This window comes from Schistocerca serialis, chromosome 9, assembly GCF_023864345.2.
Source record: "Schistocerca serialis cubense isolate TAMUIC-IGC-003099 chromosome 9, iqSchSeri2.2, whole genome shotgun sequence".
Lineage (NCBI taxonomy): Eukaryota > Metazoa > Arthropoda > Insecta > Orthoptera > Acrididae > Schistocerca > Schistocerca serialis.
In genome coordinates, this window is record NC_064646.1 from 140,668,243 (window position 1) to 140,695,427 (window position 27,185).

The window sequence follows — 27,185 nt, forward strand, 5'->3', positions numbered from 1 at the left end:
TATACAACAAATAAATGAGGACGTAGGGGGTATATGTTACTCTGAGATGAAGAGAATGGGAAAAGTCGTGGCAGGTTGCATCAAACCAGTCAAAAAACTAAACATCAAAATAAAACAAAAACAGAAATAAAATATCGAAGCAGATTTTTTTTTGTTAGCGGTGCCCCCTGCTCACTGGTTTCGCGTTTTGGATCAGTATTCGTCACTTCTTCCGATCCAGTACGTTATCTGGTCGTAGGTCTGCAATACATCTTTACTGAGTGTGTCGAGTCTTATGTCTTCGTCGTGGTGTTTACTCATCCACAATGAGATGATACGCAGAAGTTATCAATGTGCCATGAGCTTTTCTCTGTACATGCCTGTACATCAAGGGAACTATTCCCCGAAATTTGGGGACATCATTGACATCCCTACACATGCCATAGCCACGGACGTAGCAGCAACACCTTCGTAGGAAGCCACTATCTTCCGCCATCTCGGATTCGCTGTCGCACTGATCACGTCTGGGCGGATGAATACGCGCCCTACAACATTTCGACAGCTAGGTAGCTGACAACCAGCATATGGAAAGCCGTCTGCGGAAAACCTCTGTTATCTAGCTGACGAACTGGAGGATTCTGAATGTTTGTAATTATTTGGGCAGTGACGATAACCGCTACGAAACTGAGTTGGCTTATTGCGGATGTTAATTTAATAAATGAAGAAACTGGACAGGTGTGAGTGGGACTCACGCTCTGGGCGTTCCGTAAAAACTTAATTACCTTCATAGGAATCGAAAACCTTAATGAGATTTGCCCGTTATCGGCATTGATACTGGCAAGATATCAGTTCTGGGAATTCCAAGAGTGCCGGCCGCGTTGGCCGTGGGGTTCTAGGCGCTGCAGTCCGGAACCGCGGGACTGCTACGGTCGCAGGTTCGAATCCTGCCTCGGGCATGGATGTGTGTGATGGCCTTAGGTTAGTTAGGTTTAAGTAGTTCTAAGTTCTAGGGGACTGATGACCTAAGATGTTAAGTCCCATAGTGCTCAGAGCCATTTGAACCAATTCCAAGACTTTCGAGGATATTTTAATTTTGGACTCTGATAACAATGGGCGGACAGACAGTCCGATAAGTGCCAAAAAAATTTTTGTTTGATAAAACCACAAATTTGCAACTTTAGGATTTTTTCTTTAGTCGTACTGTGAAACCTTGCTTCTTGCCAGATTTCAAGATTCTAGGTCAATGGGAAGTACCCTATGGGTTCTGAAGAATGAGTTTGCGAAATTCAGAGTATGTGACATAAATCTTTTGATTACATTGACTTGGGAGCTCACATTTATTATACCGTGAAGGGACCATACACCTTTGTCTATGACGTAAATTTAAACTTGATACGTGTACCCGTTCCTGAGAAAAAATAGCTTTTAACAGTCAGGTAGGCAGACAACAAAGTTATCACATAAGGGTTCCTCTTTTACTGACTGAAGTACGGAACCCTAAAAGGGGTGCCCGTTTTAGAACGAAGCTACAGTTGAGAAGAATACTCCTTCGGTTTTCTCGTATTATAGGACGTTCGTATGGTAACAAGGGTGCTGCGCCTTTGTACTTGTGTTTATCCATGAGCATTACTATTCACTCACATGTCAGCATCATATTTAGGCCAAAAAATATGAATGTTCATTTTTTTTTTAAATCAATATTTATTTTATTGGTTTCCCTCGCAAAAATTTGGAAATTTGTGGTAAGTTCCTATGGGACCAAACTGATGAGGTCATCGATCTCTAGGCTTACATACTACTTAATATAATTGAAAGTAACTTACGCTAAGGATAACGCACACACCCATGCCCGAGGGAGGACTCAAAACTTTGGTGGGAGCAGCCGCGCGAACCGTGGTAAGGCGTCAGAGACCGCGCGGTCGGTTTTCTTTGCACGTACACCATTACAGATTCATTTTAAGGGACAGATAAACCATCGATTACATTTTTGACTAGTTTCGTTTAACCGACGCGAGCTAACCTCAGCCCTTATTTGCCCTGGTGGCAACACGTTAGATAAACTTCCTGGCAGATTAAAACTGTGTGCCGGACCGAGACTCGAACTCGGGACCTTTGATTTTCGCGGGCAAGTGCTCTACCAAATGAGCTACCCAGGTTGAGTTCGAGTCTCGGTCCGACACACAGTTTTAATCTGCCAGGAAGTTTCATATCAGCGCACACTCCGCTGCAGAGTGAAAATCTGATTCTGGAGACACGTTAGATGTTTAAACTGTTTGGTGTGAACTAACAAGTCGCGCTTTCGTCTCTTTTGGAATGACGCAAGGCGTCAACTACATCGGTGGTCCAATGGCGCGGATCTAATCAAGAATGAGCCGTTTCATCTAGATGTGGAATATCCGAAGAAACGTGTGGACCCCACGCCGAAAGACCTAACCCACAAAATACTCTGTCAGGTTAGAGCTGGACACTTACGTACTGTTCGTCAGCTGGACTAATGACAGAGGCGAAGAAAATGCAAAGTTGTTTATATTTCGGTACAGAGTTTTTAAATCATCGCTAGTGCCACACAAATCCTCACGAAAGTCTAGCTGGAGGCGCTAAAGCACATATATTCTGCGCCTAGTAAAGCGTTGCCATTAAAGTTCCGAAAGCGTAGGTTCTAAGGCGAGTAACGAAATTATTGCATCGTCCTATATACATTGTGTTTTAGATAAGGCGTGTTTCTCGGCAACTTACAAAGTAATAAGTCAAGGAAATATTTATTTCGGTAGGTAATGGTGAGAATCAGTTTCTTTCTGAGCAGTTGTGAAAACAGTTTATTTAGTTATCTTCCAAATAATCGCAACAACAAGCATAATTTTATAAACGACACGTTATTATTTATAGGGTTCCGTGCGAAAATCGGTAAAAACAGAACCCTTGTAGCATCACTTGTCCACATGTATGTCTGACTATCCGTCAGTTAAAAATCCGCCTTCTCAGGAATGGATAGACATATCAAATTGAAATTTATGTCACGTACCGAAGTTTGTGGTGCCTTGGTGGTGTGAAAAAGTTAAGCTTTTAAGTCAACGCAATCAAAAGATACGACCACTTATGTCACATACACTCGCTAAATCACTCGTTAGAACCTGTAGGACACTTTCCCTTGACGTATAATCATTAAATTTGATAATAAGAAAGAACTGACGGTATAAGTAAAGGAAAAACCAGAAACCCGTTAATTTGTAATTGTAGCACATGAAAAGCAATTTTCTTGTCATTTGTTACCCGACTTCAAACTCAAAATTAAAACATTCGAAAGTCGTGAATTCTCGAGCCCGTTATCTTGCCAGTATCGATGTCGATAAGAGATTATCGATTCCCTGAATAGATGAAGTGTGTACACACGTACTTAAGTACGTACAGAACCCTCAGAACGCAAATCCTACCCGCACGTGGTCAATTTTTTCCCTAATGTGTAGCTGATGTTTTTAGACGAACTACGTACAAATGATTTTAAATGAAATTTCTGTCAGTTTTAGTTAAGGAGTTAGAAACGTTCTAAGTTTTAGGCTCAAATGGCTCTGAGCACTATGGGACTTAACATCTATGGTCATCAGTCCCCTAGAACTTAGAACTACTTAAACCTAACTAACCTAAGGACATCACACAACACCCAGTCCTCACGAGGCAGAGAAAATCCCTGACCCCGCCGTAAGTTTTAGGTGCGGATGCAACATGAAGCTACTGGCGTCACGGAATTACAGGCTTCCTCGATGCATTGTCTGAAATCATCTGGGTTGTTTGGTGAAAAACAGGATTCTTACACATCTCCATAAAAAGAAATCTAATTCCGTTAAACTGAGCGAGCGTGCGGGCCATTCCCGAGAACCACAGCGTCCTAACCTCCTTTCAGGAAATTTTTAATTTCTTGCACATCATCATGAGCAGTATGAGCTGCGTGACATTGTGCTGCTTCCACATCGATCTGTCACTGGTGTCCAGACTGACATTTCCCAGCAGAGGACCTGAACTGTCAGCGATAAAAGTTAGGACCACGCTCTTGGATTTTTGAGACGAGTTACCTACCAAGGGTTTTCTGTGGCCAATTAGTGCGTATTATGAGGATTCATTGCATCATAGTTTGTAAGCGTGGATTCATGCGAGAACGCAACGCTTTGTGAGGCACCTAGGATGAAATTATTCACAGCCAAATCGTAGAAACTAACTCTCCTACGGAAATCTTTCCTTTTCATTTCCTGTGTCAATGGTAAGGGGTACTTGTGAAATTGTGTGTACTATTCGCGACACAGACGTAAGGCAATTCCTCGCTTGCTGGCATAGTCCTTCCTTGCTAGTGTTCATCTCACCGTCACGCCGTCTCTAACTATTTGTACTTGTTCCTTGAAGCCGTTGTTCAACAGGTAAGTGTGTAATGCCTGATGGATCGCTTCGACTAGGACATTTCATTGGCTGTGTGTGCCATGTTTATTCCACGCACAATGAACCTCGTTTGCTTGCGCGTTCCGACCTGCTCTGTTTACGGCAGTGTGAGGGATACATTCTACAAAGTAACCGACAGTGACTTCAAACAGCCCATCGAAGAAGTTTATCGCTCCGTGGTAAGTAGCTCACACCCCAAGCTTCGAACGTTTCTAGTTTCGAAACTAAAATTGGTAAAAATTTGATTTTTATTAATTTGTACGCTGTTAATTTATATGCTACGGCTACATAATTAAAAAATATGTTCTGTTTTTTAAAAAAATACGATATATTGTTGGAAAACAACTAATTAAATAATGTTCATAACTCGGCGGAGAGAGTACTGTTTAGTGCGTTTATCCGTCTAAGTAATTATTCCAGTAACTTATTATTTTGTGAGTTTCAGATAAAAATACCGTACCTGAAATAACGGTTTTACCTTTACTAATGTACCTGATGGCAAAATTAGTTATTCGAGTTTACACTGAGATATCATGGTAGCAGTTCATATCCAGCAATACCAGTGAACGCAGCAATAAGACTGTGTGATAGAACACATCGTGTAGTGGTTTCCGGAGTGCAGTTCTAGATGCAGATGAAAGTGCTCTGTTGAAAAACTTCGGATATCCTGATTCGTGTACATTTTAGTATCACAACTTTGGGTTGACAAGCATGAGTACAGAGTCCGACAAAGATCCGGAGACTCAGCTACGTAAGACTCACGCACCGGGGTTCCGTACAAACTTAATTATGTGTATGGACAGTTCATCCATTCCAGAAATCGATAAACACTATTATTTTTGCCTATCATCGACATGGAGATTGACAACGTATTGGTCCCAGACTTTCGAGCATGGTTCAGGTCGGAAGTCGAATAGCAAATGACGAAAATACTTTTTTCGTATGGTATGATTAAAAATTAACAATTTTCCGATTTTCCCCCTTGTACTGTGAAAAGTTTCTTCTTGCCAAATTGCACGTGAAGGGGAAGTACGGTATAGGTTTTAATGAGTAAGTTTGCGAGTATCAAATTATGTGACATTAATGCCCGTATCTTTTGAATGAATTGATTTGAAAGCTAACTTTTACTGTACCACCAAGGGATCTTGGACCTTAGTATATGATGAACTTCAACCGTGAAACGTCTACCCGTTTCTGAGAAAAAAGAGGTCTTAACAGACAGACGGACAGACAGACAAAGTTTCCTCATCTGTTATAATTACAAATTCACGTTTTTTGGATCTTTTCCTTTGGCTGTAGTATGAAACCTTGCCACTTGCCAAACTTAATGATTCTAGGTCAACAGGAAGTACCCTGTAACTTTTGATGACCAAGTTTGCAAACACCAAAATGTAACGGAAATGGCGGTAGCTTTTGAATGCATTGAATTAGGTACTAACGTTTATTATACTTGACATATATTTCAAATTGATATGTCTGCACGTTCCTGAGAAAAAAGGGTCTTAACAGACGAACAGACAGAGACAGTCCGGTAACAAATGAGAGAAAGACGTGTGACGTAGTTACAGATACACAGTTTTCGGATTTTTTTACCTTTGGTTGTCGTCTGAAACATTGCATCTTGCCAAATTTTATGATTTTGGGTCAACCGGAAATACTCTACAGGTATTGATTTCTGAGTTTGCGAGTATCAAATTGTGTGCCATAAATGGTCGTGTTAGTCAACTGTACTGACAAAAAAATTTCACTTTTAAAATCATCAGCCGATCGTAGGCCTTATTTGGAGACGTAATTCTCAAGTAGAGAAATGCGCTTTCACCAGTTGGACAAAGACAAAGAGGGATAAACTAATCCCACAAGCGCTGTTTTTTTCCACCAAATAAGATACGGAACCCTAAAAAGAGTGAGCAGCCGTACGAAACCCCTACTACCCAAGCTGTGCGTTAACTGTTGACAGGTTCGCATGGGGCCTAAAGAGAAATGAACCGTTACCCATATCATCTGCGCTACGCCGGACATTCGTTTCAAAAATTGCAGTGAGTAAATTACACTACTGGCCATTAAAATTGCTTAACCAAGAAGAAATGCAGATGGTAAACGGGTATTCATTGGACAAATATATTACACTAGAACTGACTTGTGATTACATTTTCACGCAATATGGATGCATAGATCCTGAGAAATCAGTACCCAGAACAACCACCTCTGGCCGTAATAACGGCCTTCATACGCCTGGGCATAGAGTCAAACAGAGCTTGGATGGCGTGTACATGTACAGCTGCCCATGCAGCTTCAACATGATACCACAGTTCATCAAGAGTAGTGGCTGGCGTATTGTGACAACCCAGTTGCTTGGCCGCCATTGACCAGACGTTTTCAATTGGTGGGAGATACGGAGAATGTGCTGGTCAGGGCAGCAGTCGAACATTTTCTGTATCCAGAGAAACCCCTACAGGAGGTGCCACATGCGGTCGTGCATTATCCTGCTGAAATGTAGGGTTTCACAGGGATCGAATGAAGAGTAGAGCCACGGGTCGTAACAAATCTGAAATGTAACGTCCAGTGTTCAAAGTGCCGTCAATGCGAACAAGAGTTGACCGAGACGTGTAACCAATGGTACCCCATACCATCACGCCGGGTGATACGCCAGTATGGCGATGACGAATACACGCTTCCAATGTGCGTTCACCGCGATGTCGCCAAACACGGATGCGACCATCATGATGCTCTAAACAGAACCGGATTCATCCGAAAAAATGACGTTTTGCCATTCGTGCACCCAGGTTCGTCATTGAGTACACCATCGCAGGCGCTCCTGTCTGTGATGCAGCGTCAAGGGTAACCGCAGCCACGGTCTCCGAGCTGATAGTCCAAGCTGCTGCAAACGTCGTCGAACTGTTCGAGCAGATGGTTGTTGTCTTGCAAACGTCCCCATCTGTTTACTCAGTGATCGAGGCATGGCTGCACGGTCCGTTACAGCCATGCGGATAAGATGCCTGTCATTTCGACTGCTAGTGATACGAGGCCGTTGGGATCCAGCACGGCGTTCCATATTACCCTCCTGAACCCACCGATTCCATATTCTGCTAACAGTCAGTGGAGCTCGACCAACGCGAGCTGCAATGTCGCGATATGATAAACCGCAAACACGATAGGCTACAATCCGACCTTTATCAAAGTCGGAAACGTGATGGTAAGCATTTCTCCTCCTTACAGGAGGCATCACATCAACGTTTTACCAGGCAACGCCGGTCAACTGCTGCTTGTGTATGAGAAATCGGTTGGAAACTTTCCTCATGTCAGCACGTTGTAGGTGTCGCCACCGGCTCCAACCTTGTGTGAAGGGTCTGAAAAGCTAATCATTTGCATATCACAACATCTTCTTCCTGTCTGTTAAATTTCGCGTCTGTAGCACGTCATCTTCGTGGTGTAGCAATTTTAATGGCCAGTAGTGTATAATATACTGATACTGAACCAGTCTCTTTAGGAGGTAAATGGAATCTCGCCATAAACTTTGAAAACAAAAGAAAATACGAACGTTCTATTCGTATCGTTTTATGATGCTAGCCGGTTTAATTGTTTGTTTAAAGGTGTTCTTATAGGTCGAAATCTGTACCCCGAAGTAAACTCGATTAATACTCAACACCTCTGTGCTAATTTTTCTTCAGTATGAATTTATTTATAAAAATGACAGTAGGACATTTAGCTGAAGTATAGTTTCCAAATTTTGGTCCTTTCGACGGGGACATACAGTAGAAATGCATGGTTTGGCATGAAGAAAATATCTTAAAGGTTCAGAAAAATATAATTAACTGAGATGTCTGGGTTCTGCTGATAACTAAAACAGACCTTTTGTTGGCTCACTAAAACACGAGTAACTAGTTAAAGTCTAATAAGGTTAGAAGTTGTGAGATGTGGATGCAGTCTCTTAATTGAATTATTAACTAGTAAGTCAAATGTGAAATAACGACGTTTTAGACGATTACAGAGATATAACTGAAGCCACACACAAAGTAAATGCTTAGCAATGATGGTGTGAATTGACGACAAGATGTTTCGAGAACAAGATATATTTAGCTTGGGTTGGGGAAAAGGCACCAAATGTATAAATTGTTAGCTTAAAAACTGCTTTTAAAAACCAATTCGTTTTTTTCCAAATCCCTGGAACCAGTGTAGGACAGGACCGAGAAGAATGAAACGTTTACAACTGTAGCACGGAAAACGTGAGTGCTTTGCAGAGATAATTAGAACTGCAATGCAGCAGAATCTCTAACACAGATACACAGTATCCCCCGAAAATTTCAATTCTGGATTTGAGGGAGTGGTTTTACTTCATAACATAGCAGTCACGTCAAAGAAACTGATATATGAAAAGATTAATAACACACGCGTGTATTTCACCATTGATCTCGTAATAGAAGGAAAATGAAAGTAGGTCGTTGGATAACGTGACTGGTGTGATTATCGTACATGTCACTGTAGATAATACTACTGTTAAATAATACTGTTAATGAAGAAATTTAGCATACAGTAATCTGTCGTAACAGCAGATGAGTTGTCAGTTGAAGATAGGCCTATCTCGAGAAGGAAGGAAGGAAGATTAGGGTGTGACGTCCCGTCGACATCGAGATCATTAGAGACGGAGGACAAGCTCGCAATGTTTCAAGATTGAGGAAGAATATCGGCCGCGCTATTTCAAAGGAACAATGCCAGCATTTTCCTCTAGAGATTTAGAGAAATCACGGAAAATCTATGTCTAGATGTACAGACGCTCATTTGAACTGTCGTCCTTCCGAATGGGAATCCAGTGTGCTAACCACAGAACTATTCCGTTCTGTCATTCGAAAGGGAATACACCAAATAAAAATACAGCAAATAAAATGTGTCCAAGTATTGTCAGTTTCCGTTACATCGTTGTAGAAACTGTCATGGATATCTTTACACCTATAATGGTAAATAATTCCTTGTCTCCTTTCCCAAGAAAGAGCTCTGAAGATAACGGCAAGAATAATAAATCTCTCAGTATATTGAGTACTGAGCGCCATGCAGTTCAGTTATTTGCAGACCTTGGATCCAAATGATGATTAATGAGAAAAATCGTATCAACAGGAAAGAAAGTTAACACCAAGGAGAACTGTGTCGGCAAATCTAACAGAGATGAGAGTATTTAAAAATTGCTTGAGGATAAAGTAGATAAGAAGCATTTGCGACTAGTGTCTTAATATATTAACAGAATCTTCCGTCGGTTCTTGGTAGAACAACATTATAATAATAAATGAAAAGCACCAGTTTGCTTTTGTTCTACAATATTATTTTTATTGCTAACCGGTTTTCGGCTTACAAGGCCATCTTCAGACATTTACTGAGTATTATCACCAAGAAGTTAAATGTTAGCAGACAACATTGGAAGAGAAGTAACACATCTAGAGTGAAGTAGAAACATACAGTGAGTAACATCTTTGCAATGATATAGTAAGAACTGAACAGTACATAAATAACAATGGAGTTGACAGGAAAACATTTAGCACAAAATAGGAATAGCATGCCTACATAACAGTTTCTATTAATAAACAAAACTAATAAAATAAGATAAAATTAGTACTAGACAAGGCTGCATCAAGAGGTATGAAACATGGAGAGTGATACACAACCAATTAAGAAAGAAGAGACAGTTGTCAATGTAAATACAGAATACACGAGGAACTTAAGCAATATCAATAAGATAAACAGAAATTAGTAAATGCAGGAAAATTATGTAGGCATGCTATTCCTATTTTGTGCTAAATGTTTTCCTGTCAACTCCGTTGTTATTTATGTACTGTTCAGTTTTTACTATTTCATTGCAAAGATGTTACTCACTGTATGTTTCTACTTCACTCTAGATGTGTTACTTCTCTTCCAATGTTGTCTGCTAACATTTAACTTCTTTGGTGATAATACTCAGTAAATGTCTGAAGATGGCCTTGTAAGCCGAAAACCGGTTAGCAATAAAAATAATATTGTAGAACAAAAGCAAACTGGTGCTTTTCATTTATTATTATAGTGTCTTAATACACTCCTGGAAATTGAAATAAGAACACCGTGAATTCATTGTCCCAGGAAGGGGAAACTTTATTGACACATTCCTGGGGTCAGATACATCACATGATCACACTGACAGAACCACAGGCACATAGACACAGGCAACAGAGCATGCACAATGTCGGCACTAGTACAGTGTATATCCACCTTTCGCAGCAATGCAGGCTGCTATTCTCCCATGGAGACGATCGTAGAGATGCTGGATGTAGTCCTGTGGAACGGCTTGCCATGCCATTTCCACCTGGCGCCTCAGTTGGACCAGCGTTCGTTCTGGACGTGCAGACCGCGTGAGACGACGCTTCATCCAGTCCCAAACATGCTCAATGGGGGACAGATCCGGAGATCTTGCTGGCCAGGGTAGTTGACTTACACCTTCTAGAGCACGTTGGGTGGCACGGGATACATGCGGACGTGCATTGTCCTGTTGGAACAGCAAGTTCCCTTGCCGGTCTAGGAATGGTAGAACGATGGGTTCGATGACGGTTTGGATGTACCGTGCACTATTCAGTGTCCCCTCGACGATCACCAGAGGTGTACGGCCAGTGTAGGAGATTGCTCCCCACACCATGATGCCGGGTGTTGGCCCTGTGTGCCTCGGTCGTATGCAGTCCTGATTGTGGCGCTCACCTGCACGGCGCCAAACACGCATACGACCATCATTGGCACCAAGGCAGAAGCGACTCTCATCGCTGAAGACGACACGTCTCCATTCGTCCCTCCATTCACGCCTGTCGCGACACCACCGGAGGCGGGCTGCACGATGTTGGGGCGTGAGCGGAAGACGGCCTAACGGTGTGCGGGACCGTAGCCCAGCTTCATGGAGACGGTTGCGAATGGTCCTCGCCGATACCCCAGGAGCAACAGTGTCCCTAATTTGCTGGGAAGTGGCGGTGCGGTCCCCTACGGCACTGCGTAGGATCCTACGGTCTTGGCGTGCATCCGTGCGTCGCTGCGGTCCGGTCCCAGGTCGACGGGCACGTGCACCTTCTGCCGACCACTGGCGACAACATCGATGTACTGTGGAGACCTCACGCCCCACGTGTTGAGCAATTCGGCGGTACGTCCACCCGGCCTCCCGCATGCCCACTATACGCCCTCGCTCAAAGTCCGTCAACTGCACATACGGTTCACGTCCACGCTGTCGCGCCATGCTACCAGTGTTAGAGACTGCGATGGAGCTCCGTATGCCACGGCAAACTGGCTGACACTGACGGCGGCGGTGCACAAATGCTGCGCAGCTAGCGCCATTCGACGGCCAACACCGCGGTTCCTGGTGTGTCCGCTGTGCCGTGCGTGTGATCATTGGTTGTACAGCCCTCTCGCAGTGTCCGGAGCAAGTATGGTGGGTCTGACACACCGGTGTCAATGTGTTCTTTTTTCCATTTCCACGAGTGTAGTTTAAAATTCATGAACTTAAATTTTCCACTAAGCTAGTGATTGGTGCCAGTGACGAAAAAATGTCCAAGACGGTCTAAAATTCTTTACATGAGAATCAACCATAATTAATGACGGGAATAGACTGAAAGCTTGTGTCTTGGACATGTGTGTCTTTGACATGTGTATGGTGAAAAAGATTGTGTAACATGCGACAGACTCTTGATGGTTCAACAGCAATGATATGAACTTCCTACGAAATTAAAGAGAGTGTCATTTCAGATTTTAATCAATTCAAAGCTTTACTGAAAAGCAAAAGTGTATGGAGAAGTGTCCAGTGTGTTCAGCAACCGACCTGACAAAAAATCCTAGCTAGATTTCGTTACAGGTAAAGTGAGTGGACAGATCAAAACCTGTCTTTACGGTCGCTCAGTGATTGTATTAGAACTGAAAGGAAGATGATACAGATAAGCCTGTGACTGGATTCAATCTCCGCTGAGGAAGCTGGTAGTACAGTTACTTGTTTCAGCCATCTGGGAGACGCCGACGTGACGTTTTGAAACAAGTGCTCGTAGAACAGATCAACTAAAATCACTCAACAGAGGAAAGACAATTGGACCTGCCGTTCCTAAAAGCACTACGATAAAATTTTCGCCATTTCTAGCTGCAGTCTGTGGTACGTCGCTGGAGCAAGAAGTGTCCCAAAGGATTGGCGACTGGATGAGTGTTTAAACTGGACGGAGAATTCTGCCGCCACGTCTGCCGGAGGACTTGCACCCGCCTCCATGCCCCCAGAAAGTTTGGGAGCATATTTCCGCACGATGTGAACTGCAAACTCATGCAGTCACTCGTTCTACTGAATCTTGTAATATTTCTGGCTTAGTCAGCCATCATATTAGGCTCCAAGAAGCTGTTCCCAGAGCAGTGGAGATGCAAGAAGTATATAGATGACGAAATGTGGTCCGAGGTACCTGTGACATGTTAGATTCGGTACCATTCCCGTGAGAAATGCTACTGCTCTGTGATTGGCTACTGTGTTCGGAGCAAGGGCACCAAAATGTTAAAGTATAGTTATTATTATTAGTTAAACTACTCATTGGAATGACTTCTCTTTTTAATATATATATCTCTCAACAGCTGACTATGAATCAGTCATTTTAGAATTATTAAAAACAGTTAAAATCAAAATCAAAAGACTGACGAAATTGCAGACGAAGCACTTCGGCAGCGTTCGGGTCACGCCTTTTCTGGTGTGGCGCACAAATTGTTTCGGGCTGTTCGTCACACTGGATTAGGCAGTCGAGAAGAACAGACATGTCTGTCGTAGGATGTGTTTTCAATTTTTATTTAAGTTCCTGTTCGTCACTCTGGATTAGGCAGTCGAGATGTAGAGTCACGTTGTCTGTGGCAGGACGTGTTTGCCAGTATTCAGTACTAAAAGATTCACTCCGGTTGTCATGAGGCACAGACACGTTCCACAAATAGTGTAAAAATACATTTTCGTAAACATTGTGTTTGACCATGTACTTTGCTGTATCAGAAGGTGTTGTGTTAAGATCACGTAGTCTTCTCGTGTGGCTATATTAAAATATGCGAGTGGCATCCCAAAGAAATGATACATTATTTCAGAACAGAACCTCGCTAAAAGTCAGTTTCGGCCTCAAGATACAGAACCTACGACCTGCGTGTTGTTTTCTGCACTGGGACATCAACTTGAAGACAGGTTAGTGAACTATAACAGAACCCTCGTATTCCACAGAGTGCAGTGGAAACAACTAGGCGCGTCACGTGTACTGCATGCACAGAACAAACGTGCTCAGTGACGTCATCTGCAGTAATGCAGAGGAGGTAAAGGAGGATGATCGTTATTAACACCAACAACCAATTCATTCTTCCTTTCTTGCCGTAATCTCCACTATTGTGATGTAATTCAACAAGTCATGAGTAGTAAAAACACAAGATGGTTGGAACTGAACAAGAAGGTGCATTAGACCACCACCAATCGAGGATATGACCGTGTCAGTGTTTCGTATGCCCAGTCAGGTTGGTTGTTACCCGACAAGTTAATGGAATACCACACGTTACGTCCGCTTCCTTCAGTACGCACGCGCCCCAGTACCTCGTTGTCGAGGTTAAACGTCTCTCTTGCCACCATGATACAAACAGGTGGTGTCACTTGTCTAGATTACTACCTGTGCACGTTCATAAGGCAACTACATTTGTGAGCCTTGCGCACGCCAGTTTTTTGTCGACAGCTGCGGCCCTGCATTGCATGTCTTTGGCCGTTGCCTAGGAACGAGACCACGCGCACACTTTGCCCGAATTCTTACGCGAATCGTCACCTTAGTTAGCGCGAGTAATGAGTGAATGGGCAAATATCCTTTAGGAACATTACGAATGTAATTTGTGGACAGTTGGGAATGTGGGTCCCGTTTAGGGTACACATTTTCAGCTGTCCCCATTGAGGTATGTCAACAACACTTGTTGGCAGCTGAGGGTTTAGTTTAATTATTTCATCAAAATAAAATTCGCAGACTTCCCACTGAGAGAAACTTGGGGAATTCAATAATGTGCAGAAAAAAAGGATCAAATGGCTGACAATGAGGTGGTTACATTATGAAATAGAATACCCATTTACCCTTACGTTTAAGCAGCCTCAGAGCCCTGGTGTGTAATTTGACGAAATCGACTTAAAGAAGCATGGGCATCTCATGACTTACTTTCGTAACATCCAACAGGACCCTCTGTATACTACTCGTCAATCAGCAACAAAAGCGGAGGAAAAGGACGTGGAGGATTTACTGCTGTACATTCCATCTGGCTATCACCATGTTTTCAATAACCTACCGTGCAACACTGCCACAAGAACTTCCTCTGCTTTGCAAGAGCAAGCAGATGAAAGTGAATCTAAATCGCTTTAAGTTCCTGTTGGGAAATATTTGCTACGAGCAAAGAGAAGGCACAAAACTATAATTATATATTTCAGAAAAGGGATTTTCATAACTGTTTCTTTAATAAAACCTAAAGACTAGAACAAAGGGGAAGATATGAGAATAATACATTCGGTGCGCAAAAGAATCAAATCCAAAGTTTTACTTTTCTTTTGAATGCAGCAACTAATACCACTTAAAAAAATGGTTCAAATGGCTCTGAGCACTATGGGACTCAACTGCTGAGGTCATTAGTCCCCGAGAACTTAGAACTAGTTAAACCTAAGGACATCACAAACATCCATGCCCGAGGCAGGATTCGAACCTGCGACCGTAGCGGTCTTGCGGTTCCAGACTGCAGCGCCTTTAACCGTACGGCCACTTCGGCCGGCAATACCACTTAAATTTGCCATTATTCTGTATGGGAATACATTATACAAAATATCTTTTATGATTCAGATACATTGAAACGCTGTAAACGTTTCCTTGTAATTATCATGCAGGTTTCTCGTACGATCTTGTCAACCGTATCATGTCCGTTTTTCTGAGAACTTTCTTATTCGCTTGTGCACTGAGCGCCTCACATATTACACTGTGAATAAATGTTATCAAAGTGATATTCAGCAGATGCCGGTAAATGTTTAATTCTTTTACTACGTAAACCATCGTCATGTAGACGAATAGCGTGTGGCACTGCTCTGCTTGTAAGGAAGTTGTAGTGTACACTGTTATGATTCCTGTTCGTCGCACGTAAACATAGCCATGCTGTCACTTTGGTCAAGTTCACGTTGTTGCGTAACGTGTGTCAAGCATTAGTACTTCTGAAATGTATATACACACTTGTGTAAAAGCAGGTCAGGTCTTACCTCGTGTCCGTCGGCTGACTGGTGATCAGTGGCCCTACGACGAAACGGCGCTTGCTGCCTGCTTGTGACTGCACCACAGCGCACAAACACTAGGTGTCGCTGGTCGCGAACAGATATACCGGCGCACGCTGACTTGTGGGAGTTGGCTGCAGACCTGATATCTGCGCTTCCGCGGCTGCTCCGCCAGCAGCCGTTCTGCGCGCTTACGGCGCAAGAGCTAACGAACGCCCGAGGTCTTCGTGACGTAGTACCACACGGCACGTGCGACGCACGGAAATGCTGACTCAGCCAGAGTCGCCAGATTGCGCGAGTTTCAGGCACGTGGCGTTCAGAGTCGCACCGACAACGGTCGGCAGACGCAGTCGCCAGAGTACGTGGCCACATCGGCCGACAGCCTGATCACAGTGCGTCCTATCTCCTTCGTAAATTTTTGGTAGGATGACGAAGGTTACAATCTATTTCAACTGCCGTGAGGAAGATGAATGCCCTGACACCTCCGTGCCCGGAGAGGAGTGCTGCATTGCGACTTTTGCTAGTAAAAGAGGGCGGAATGATGCTAGTGTGCTATATGTATCTCGAAAAGAAATGGCTAGTACTGCACATTCTTTCCTCAATTACAGGAATAATAACAATACAAGTTTTAAGAGTATGTCAGCTGTAGAGAGAAACCTTCTTTTACATAATCGAGATGATTCGTGGTGATACTGAAAAGCAAAATTACAAACATTTTAGCCGGCCGCGGTGGCCGAGCGGTTCTAGGCGCTGCAGTCCAGAACCGCGCGAGTGCTACGGTCGCAGGTTCGAAACCTGCCTCGGGCATGTATATGTGTGATGTCCTTAGGTTAGTTAGGTTTAAGTTGTTCTAAGTTCTAGGGGACTGATGACCTCAGACGTTAAGTCCCATAGTGCTCAGAGCCATTTGAACCATTTTTACAAACATTTTGCACAACCTCAAATTCAGCGAACCAGAAACATGACAATTAACTTCCGATGACTGCTTTTCAGCATACGTGTGAAAGACAAAAGTAAAATTTATATTGAGATACTCCGTTAAACTTAAAGCTCTGAAAAATGGGAAACACATTCGCCAAGTATCTCGAATAACAGAATCATCACCCTACAGGTACAAGTACATCAGTAAGTAGCAATTATAATTCGTAGACAGCTAATGCTCACCCATCTCAGTCTAAAAAAGATCCACTAAAGTAACATTAAGCATAAGATGCGCCACCTTTCTCACTTAAAGAAATTATTTTTTAACGGTATAGTTTATGCCTAAAATTTCTGATAAAGATTTTCCCTACAGCGTAGTTTCCATTAAATGACGCTTCACACATACCGGCCTGTGATAGCACTGGCCGTGATGCCAGTGGCGGATACACAATGAGGACCGGTCGGGGTGGCCAAGCGGTTCTAGGCGCTACAGTCTGGAACTGCGCGACCGCTACGGTCGCAGGTTCAAATCCTGTCTCGGGCATGGATGTGTGTGATGTCCTTAGGTTAGTTAGGTTTAAGTAGTTCTAAGCTCTAGGGGACTGATGACCTCAGATGTTAAAGTTCCGTAGTGCTCAGAGCCATTTGAACCATTTGAACATAATGAGGGAGAGGGGGGGGGGGGGGGGTGGGGACTTCCCGCATTGCCACCCGCGCCGCACCGGCCAGTCAGCCCGTAAGCTATTCGTTCCTTTCTTTCGTCAGTCGACTCGACTGAATCGAGTTTCGAGTAGTTGTACTTTCCTATTTATTTACTCATTTCGTTATCAGTATGGAGTAACCCACCGCCTTGAAATGTAAGGTGGGCCGGATGCTTCTAAATCTAAAAGCAAATACTTCTTATTGGTGTAGAGTTGTTAATGCTTCTTTTTCTTTTTTTATATAATATAAAGAACATAATATATAAAGATTTCTCTAAGGTTACTGAGAACTGAATGCTTAACAATTGTTAAAATGGTTCCATATAATTTGTTTCTGCCTAGTTGATGAGAATATAGTTTATATAATGCAAACAACAAAGAAAAATAAAAAAAGAAAATGTAATACAATGAATGGGATAAAATAATTTGCAGTATGTAGAGGGAAGTGATATACTGCATTTGAATGTGTAATATAGTCTAAGTAGCATGTTGGTTGATAATGGCCTATTTCTACCGATTTCAGATTAGAAGGTCTCGGTAGAACCTCGATCTATTCTCATCTGAAATGGTTTGTGCCTATGTATGTTCACTATGTCTGTGTGGATTGGTACATTACGGGGAGTGCTGCAAATCAGGACACTACATGATACTCAGCAGCTGTTTGTTTGTCCTACTGTTGGTAGTTGTGGTATATTGTATGTGATACCTTAGATACATACACCTGGTATTATACAGATTAAATACTGATTGAGCATTTCGTTCATGGAGTACATGAATTTTAGCTTTACATGAGAAATACACTTATGTTCGTAAATTTTTTAGTAGAAATAGAATGTAGTTCATTGCTACTTGACTGCATTATTCCTTAAATAACTCAATGCATAAGATTTTTATTTTTCTACATACTTTATACAGAAAATATATTTGATATATAAAATTCATTGATTGTATCTTTGAATACTGTAGACTTCTGTCTACACACAGTAAGACGAGTAATACATTACTGCTCGTGTGCAGTATACTTTAAACACTACGCAGTATGTCGTTGGGGAGGAAGGGCCTCAGAATAAAACTTCTTCGAGCCTTCTGCCCCCAAGCGACGTTCCCCTTTTACTACCGTCCTAGAATGTGGCGTCGGCGTCTGTTTGTTTTATGATTGTTACTGCATGTTGTGTTGTTTGTGTCTGTGTTCTGGCTTGCAGTGTCATGCGTTGTTGGTTTGGGTCCCTTACGTATTGATCCCTTCGCTTAGCGTTCCTTCCTCGGTTTCGGTTTGGCGCTGCAGAGTGTTCGATACAATATCGGTTACGCTATTTATTGTGTTTTAATCATCGGGATTACGCATTATTCTGGCGATGTCATTGTCGTTCTGTATAGGTCTCACTTTTGCTAGGGTGTTGCATAGCAGTGTGATATGTCCTGGTGTCTCAGTTTCTCCGCAAATGCATACTTCATCGTCAGTTTTTCCCATGCGGTTTAAGTGTACCGGATACGGCTTGTGGCCCGTCGGGAAATGGACCATCCCCCGGCTTGGGTCGACATGTTTCAGTTGTAATCTTTCGCGTGCGTCAGGAAAGAAAGAGTGTACTCGGCGATCCTTGTCGGATACGTTCCACTCTCTCTGCCATGTTTGAATCCGCCACTGTTTCATTTGTGTTTTGTTCACAGTGTTGGTTCCCGTAATTTGGGTGACTTTATCGAGTCTGACCCTCTTAAGAGAGTAAACTGGAGCTCAATAACGTTTTGTTATGTCTATAGGGCAGGTCCCCATCACAACGCAAAGTGCCTCTAGTGTCGTGGTGTTGAGGGCTCAGCTCATTCTCAGCAGTACACTACTTTGACCCTGTCTTGCAACTGTCTTGTTAGTCTGTATGTTCAGTCTGTGAGCCCAAGCACTTGCGGCGAAGCATGCGATGGATTCAAATATCGCAATGTGGTAGATCCTTGCGGTCTTAATAGGTAATTTGTACTGAGTTGTGTTGAGTCTTGCTAGTTTGTGCATAACTTTGGAGGCTTTGTCAGTTTGATATGATGATTGAAAGTCTGTTTTTCGTCAAGATGCAGTCCTACATAACGTGTGTCTTGCTTCCTCTGTATGCTTGCATTTTCTAATTTTAGAACTGGCTTTCACTGTAGTGTCCCTCTAAGCAATAAATATACAGTTTTGTTGGGAGATATTTTTAATTATTTTCTTTGCACCAACTGTTAATTTTATGAAGCAGTTGCGTACCTCTTGTCTCCAGTGCTGCCCTCGAGTTGGCTGACACCGCGACGAGCAGGTCATCTGCGTAAGCCACCACACCTCTTACCCTGTCGTCACTCTTCAGGGTGTTCAGCAAGGGCTCGATTGCGATGTCCCAGAATATTGGTCCTCAGATCGAGCCCTGTTTACATCCCTTTGTTATTCTCTTGATAACCTTTCGTGTACCAGCCGTCCACTCCGTCATTCTGCCTCTGCAGTTGTTGAGGAAGCTATTGTAGAGGGAAGTTGATAGCTTCATTTCCCTTAACCTTGTGATGAGGGACGGACACCACAAGTTGTCAAAAGCCCCGGCTGTGTCGATTAGTATGGCGGCCACGTATTTTTCGCTGATGCTATTTGTAACTGTCAGTTGATTGACGGCGTCTTCTATTGATCTGCCTACCCTGGAGCCGAATTGATGGGGCGTTAGGTCGAGGAGGTATCTGAGCGATTGCCGGTCGCGGTAGCCGAGCGGTTCTAGGCGCTCAGTTCGGAACCGCGCGACTGCTACGGTCGCAGGTTCGAATCCTGCCTCGGGCATGGATGTGTGTGATGTCCTTAGGTTAGTTAGGTTTAAGTAGTTCTAAGTTCTAGGGGACTGATGACCTCAGATGTTAAGTCCCATAGTGCTCAGAGCCATTTGAACCATCTGTGCGATTGTAAACGGTCACACCGGAGCCTTTCCTGTACCTTGTCGATAGTGTTTAAGAGGCAGGTCGGTACGTTTTGGGCTCTGTTGGCTCTTTGTCCTGTGATTTCCTGATTATTACTAGATTAGCAGTTTTCCAGAGGTTTGGAATTCTACCTGTTAGTAGTGCCTCGTTGAACATATTAGTAACAAAGGTGTGATTTGTGTTAATGTTTGTTTTAATGTTCCTGAAAGTATTTTGTCTGGGCCGGGTGCTTTTCGGTTTTTAAGCCTGCTGATTGCCGTCGCGACTTCTTGCGCGAATGGCATGGTTACACTGTCACTGATGTATGGTTGCCTTATCCTTTCTCTTAGGTCAGCGTGTTGTCGTTCGTCTTATGGGGGGTCATCATCTGGGAGGTGCCCGTTCAGAAGATATTCTGCTGTGTTTCTCCATCCTCTGGTCATTATGCCGTTAGCTTGCTTTAGTGTTGACGGAACTGTCAGTGTCTTAATTCGTTCTGTTTTATCTTGTATGGTTGTTCCCAGATGTCGTTCTGTAGCTGGGTTTTGACAAAATTGGTTTAGTAGTCTTGCCTTGTTGTCTTTAGCTGTTTCTGGTATTTCTGTTTAGCGTCACGATACACGCCAAGTCTCATCTGTCTTTCAGGAGCTGTCTTTGTTCGTTGGTAGTACTTTCTTTTGCCCCGTGATTCCTTCCTTAGTCTTGTCAGTTCTGTCGATCACAGTTGTTTCTGTCCCCGCCCAGTTTCTCCCCGCGGTATAGCTGCTTCCTGTGCTCTTTGTCGGATCTCTGTCAGTAGATGAGTTTTGTAATCTATATTGCCTTGAACAGTGTGTAATGACGACGCCTCAACAATATCTCGAACTTTTTGCCAGTCGGCTCTTCCTACGAATAAATGCTTCTGTTCGTAGTCCATGTTATGCGTATTGACATATCTGTGCGTGGTTATGACGATTGCGTTGTGGTCGCTGTGTGTGGCTCTGTCTAATACCCTCCATGTGTTAACTAGTGGAAGAGATTTTTCTTTCTCTAGAGAAAGGTCTGTTACTTACACCACCGGCGTCTCCGCGGTAGGTAGGTGGCTGACTATCCCTATTCAGTATGAAGAGGTTGCATTCATTTACTACGTCAAGCACTAGTGGCCCCCTGTCGTCAGTTCTGTCTGAGTTCCACAAGGGGGATTTTGCGTTGGTTTCGGTTAGAATGGAAGCCTTTTTCTTTCTGAGTGTCGTGCAATGTTCTTTATTTTGTCTAAGAAAGGTTCTTTATCATACGAGTAGTGAGCGTAAATAGACGACATGAGCCATATATTGTCCGTCTGTTATTTCTGCTGTGGCAATGTGTTCAGAGCAAACCTAGGAGATCTGTGTTACTGTGAGGTTTTATTAACTACTAGTATTGCGGATTTCGCGTCTGGTGTTCCTGCTATTGTGATGTAATGTAAGGGGAGCCCTGAAATCTTCCCGCCTCGCAGAAAAGGTTCCTGAACGCAGGCGATGTCTGCTTTTGTTTCTTTTAAGAGCCTACCTAGTTCCCTGTTTACTAGGATACTGCCCTGGCAATTTAATTGTATTACCTTTAGGAGGGACATCTAGTGAAGGAAAAACACTTGGGTGTGGTTTCTTTAAAATCCAGAAACACGCTTCGTGTGCTTCACGAAGTCCTTACATACTTTCTCTAGGTTTAGGCCTTCTCCCTTCGCACACATGCCTCTCCTAACAAAATGGTTCAAATGGCTCTGAGCACTATGGGACTTAACATCTGGGGTCATCAGTCCCCTAGAACTTAGAACTACTTAAACCTAACTAACCTAAGGACATTAACCACATCCATGCCCGAGGCAGGATTCGAACCTGCGACCGTAGTGGTCGCGCGGTTCCAAATTGAAGCGCCTAGAATCGTTCGGCCACACCGGCCGGCCCTCTCCTAACAGCTTACACAGTTCTATGGGGTTCGTTGGGAGATATTCAACTCATAGGATCATCCTGTCAGTTTGTTCTGTAGTTGGGAAGCAGATTTTATCCCCGTTTTCATGCTTAGTTCGTATTACATAGCGAAGAGCTGTTCGAAATATATCCTTGTTTTCTAGGCTGCTAAGTCGTAGGTCAGCTTCTAAGTTTTCGTAGTTTACGTGATTAACGGTATTCAGCTTGGGGTTCCTGATTGCGTCTAGTTGGTGTTGTTGACTGTTTGTTTGTTGCTCCGATTTCGAGTAATTCTGTAGCGCAGCATGTCTTTCCTGCTTTATGGTTTCTGGTAGTGTGGAGTTTGATGTGTTTTCGCTGCGCATTTCCCCTGATAATGACTTGTTGTTTTTGATCTCTACCGGGGACTTGTTCGTGAAAGGTGACTGTTGTATGTCCGTTTCTGGGGTGGTTGCGTTTGATGTTGTGCCGGTACAGGATGTGTCTTTCTGTTCAGTTACATTACTGTTTTGTTTTTCGTAGTGACTGTGTTCGCTACCCCCGAAGACAAAACGAACTGGTGTAATATAGGGTCTACATTTGGTTGTATTGCATTATACTTGTTGCGCGGGTAGTGTACAATTGTCTTTCTTTGTTTTTCCCTGTGGTGTTGGATTTCTTGTGAACTCAGTGACATCTTCATTCTCAGGATGTTCAAGGACGTCGTTACATTTCTCTGTACTATCTCGCAGTATTTCGTCTTCCAGTTCAACTCGTAAAAGGAGACCAGCCTGGAAGATGGCCCAATCAAACATGCGATATTTCAGGTGCCTGGTAATTCATGTTCAATTGTACCCTGCACGCACGTATCGTCTATATAGTCGGTAATGCTGAAGTACCTAAACTGTATTTTCTCCCAGAACTGAGGTATTACATTAGTATTAGTATCTGCATATGGGGGTTGTAATATCCCCATGTGTTGCCGCCAGGCAACGGCTCGCCACCGGACACTCATCCTAGTCGACGGCGATTTGTATCTTTGCCTGTTTGTGTTATTTGTTACGTCTGTTCCTGCGTGTGTTAAGGGGGTTGGTTTCTTACGGTTATGGTAGCTCTCCTTGTTAATGTATGTTGTCCAGAAAATCGTACTCAGTGCGCTCTATTTGTCTTTCGTAGAACTGTTTATACGTAGGAAGTCTGCCCCCCCACCCCCCTTCCTTATCGTATGTTCTGTTTCTGTGTTTGCGTGGTATACAGCCTACAGGATTCTCCTGCCTGCGTTCTGACTTTCTGTGTCCCGGTTTTGCACGTCTCCCGCATACTGGATCCTTGTCGCTACGCTTCGATGGGTGACAGAAGCCCCAATAGTTAAAACATTTTTGTACAGCAACAAACTCATTGATATACAAAGATTCAAAATGAATAAAAACCCTTCCAATTTGAAGCATAAGTAATGTACTCTTGCCGACACTTCTAGAATATTGTTTACTGTTCTTTTGCCTTTTGTCCTATTTTAAATTTTATTTTAACCTCGCTATCGAACTTGTCTCCAGTAATGTGTTCACTCAGGTTTATTTTTAGAGCTCTTTTAAGAATTGCTGATCAGTTAAATATGTTGAGACATTGTGCACTGCCAGCAGGGGTCTGAACTTATTGGGTTCTTCACACCTAATGCCCTTAAGCTGTGCTGTTTACTTGTGATTCTGTTTCAGTTATAACAGTGTTTGCTGTTGACCTGATTGATTTTATTTTTAATTTGTCTTGCTTGAGGTTAATTGTGTTACTGATTGTTTCTCTAATGGTTCTCGCATTTTGGTTGGTATCTGATTTAAAGAAAAGTGTGCTGGACTGTTTAGCTTTTGTTTGTTGAATGCGTTTCTGTACTTTCCTTTTAGGTTTTGCCATCGGGCCGGCAGCCGCAACCGCTGCAAATGAAAGTGAGAGGGGTTTATTTCCTGACTTTAGTCTCTGATTTTCGGATCTGAGCTCCGCTATTTCTTGTTCCATGCGCTGAATGCGTTCCTGGGCATCTGGTGCGTTTGCAACTGCTAGTTCTTTTCTCAGTGTTGCGATTTCTGTTCTGAGTTCATCATCTTGTCCATGAAGCCTTGCTTGACCTAGTGCGAGTGCCCAAGTTTTGTATCTAACCTGTGATGTAATTGTGGCTGACGCCCTTTTTTTGTTTTAGTTGATTCTGGAACTCCGCTAAGATCTCATCTACAGCGTTTAGCATTTTAGTTTCTATTTTATTTCTTTTGAGAATGAACTCTTCGCTGGTGTAACACCCTAAGGAACCCCAAAACCCAATTAGGAAGGACCATCATGATGTAAAGTAGGGAAAAGTTATCCTGACAGGGACGACAACTTTGCCGATGATATAACACCAGAAAGTCTTGATAAACATCAACATTAAGCATTACAGAGTGTGTTTTGCTAGAAAGGAAGAAGAAAGAAAGGTCATATTTAGTTATTTGCCAAACATCTAAGTAATAATTGCAAATTAATACCATGAAATTTAAGTCCAAAGAAATGTCGGTCAGAGAGAACTTTTATGTGGAAGAAATTCAATGCGTCTACAATACTCATTCACGGAAAAAGTACGTCACTTGCTAGCTATCGTGCTATCAAGTCATACGAGAGCAGCCATTGCCATAGTTGAGCGAACGGAGCGCGACGAGATTATTTTACTTTCAAGAGTCGTTGTCGCGTGACGTAGACGCACGGATTTTGTGAACTGATAGTCAGACTAGAGACTTGAACCGAGATAGTATGCTGACTGTGTATACCGAGTTGTTGGACTTTATTAACAGAAGTAGGCAATATTGACTCAACATTCATATAAGTGAACTTATAGAAAGGAATGGACAAAATTTCAAGACCATAATACACGGTTAGTCTCGAGTAGGAGACATTGACACGACGCCGGCCGCGGTGGTCTCGCGGTTCTAGGCGCGCAGTCCGGAACCGTGCGACTGCTACGGTCGCAGGTTCGAATCCTGCCTCGGGCATGGATGTGTGTGATGTCCTTGGGTTAGCTAGGTTTAAGTAGTTCTAAGTTCTAGGGGACTGATGACCTAAGATGTTAAGTCCCATAGTGCTCAGAGCCATTTGAGCCATTGACACGAATACATGAAGAAGATACAATTACGCCGAGGGTTAAAGCTGTCGTAATTGTTACTATACTTGAAACTAACAGAACTGACAGTGCTAATTGACCGTGTGTGCGTGTTGGTTCAAATGGCTCTGAGCATTATGGGACTTAACTTCTGAGGTCATCAGTCCCCTAGAACTTAGAACTACTTAAACCTAACTAACCTAAGGACATCACACACAACCATGCCCGGCTCATAATAATTCAACTTCATACCATAAGAGAAATCAGAGTGCGCAGTTCGCATTAAAAAGGAAACTGTGCGGATTCGCAATCAAATTTTAACCATTACGGGAGGAACGATTTCTTAAGAGCTTTTTCAGATCTTGTCTCTCGTTAACCGACGGAGACATCCACATCGCGCATCGCGTCTCGACTCCACCGACGGAGCTGTAGCAGTAGCAGCTCCACGGCGTCGACAACACCAGAACGTGGCGGAGAAGGGACGTAACACTGGATACCACTCGTCTTTTTGCTCCCGTGCTCCCACCCTTCGGAGTCGCGTCACTGTTTCGACGTCCTCAGACTGATGTGTGGCTCACACTGATTCAGGGGGCACGCTCGGCATTTTCCAAAGTAGCAGCGGCTGTCGCCAGCGTGGATCAGGTATGCTCCAGTGTCCACGTATACTCGCGGACGAGGAGCTTAACTTAGTCGAAAGCCGATGCACACGTCCCAAACTCTTCACAAAGTGAGGCAAAGAGAGCGCGCACCGGACGAAATTTGCTGTACGGCAGCCGATTCCCAAATTCTGGAAACACTGCGCTTGTACTTTCTTCTCTAAACCGAGTGCCACCAGTTCCATTAAGCGCAGTACGCTCTATGATTTGTTCCACAGTTTGTCGCGCTGTTGCTCTGTAACGCCAGGAAATAAGAGCCAGACGCCAGTTGACAATACCTGCTGCCAGCTTCCCGCAGACGGCGTCTGCTGAGTCGGGGGCTGCCGTCTGGACGTCTGACGCAGCGCCGGCCTCTGTGGCCGAGCGGTTCTAGACGCTTCAGTCAAGAACCGCGCTGCTGCTACGGTCGCAGGTTCGAATCCTGCCTCGGGCACGGATGTGTGTGATGTCCTTGGGTTAGTTAGGTATAAGTAGTTCTAAGTCTAGGGGACTGATGACCTCAGATGTTAAGACCCATAGTGCTTCGAGCCATTTGAACCTGACGCAGCTAACAGCCTTGGCTCGCGCAGTCAACCGGCCGCAATCCGCGCTGACAGCACCGTCTGCGTTCCGCGACACTGCGACCAACACCGACTCAAAGGAAGGCCTCGGCGCTTGGTGGTGACGTCACGTCAGCTAGGCACGGCGAACGCCAGGTCTGTTGAAGGCAGAAACGCCTGGGCGTGCTTATCACTATAAATCTCTTATTTTTGGACATACTGTTTGGTATTGTTTTCGATTCTGCAGTTTTATTTAGATGAAAGGTTTTCTTACTACTTAAAGCTACAAATGAAGACAATAATAACTAAATGTCGTGTGGCTAGGGCCTGGTGCAAGTCTTTCGATTTGACGCCACTTCGGCGACTTACGCGTCGATGGGGATGAAATGATGATGATTAGAACAACACAACACCCAGTCCCTGAACGAAGAAAATCTTCGACCCAGCCGGGAATCGAATCCGGGCCCATTTTTTTTTAATCTCATTTTGTTCGTTATAGTTCGTTGCAATTGTTCGCGGCGGACGACCCCTGACGCCAGTTTGAGTTCGTTATTGATCCATTCACTCAGTTTTTTTTATTACAGAGGGCAGCTAACCCTCTGACCGAACACGCTGACCTACCGTGCCGGCTTTTTTTCATTTTGTTCGTTTTCGTTCGTTGTATCTGCTCTGGGCGGACGTCGAAAGACACCCGTTTCAGTTCGTTGTTGATCTATTAACTCAGTTTTTTTATTACTGAGGGCAACTGGCCCTCTGACCGAACACGCTGAGCTACCGTGCCGGCAAC

At 43.6% G+C, this 27,185-nt stretch overlaps 1 protein-coding gene across 1 annotated transcript in view; it reads right to left on the reverse strand.

The window, feature by feature from the left end:
- LOC126418886 (UDP-glycosyltransferase UGT5-like) overlaps window positions 1-15,791 on the reverse strand; it is a 142,401-nt gene extending 126,610 nt beyond the window's left edge. The window contains exon 1 of the mRNA XM_050085893.1: window positions 15,656-15,791. The gene's annotated coding sequence lies outside the window, so the exon portion shown is untranslated. The remainder of the gene's footprint in view (window positions 1-15,655) is intronic.
- Window positions 15,792-27,185: the final 11,394 nt, after the last annotated feature.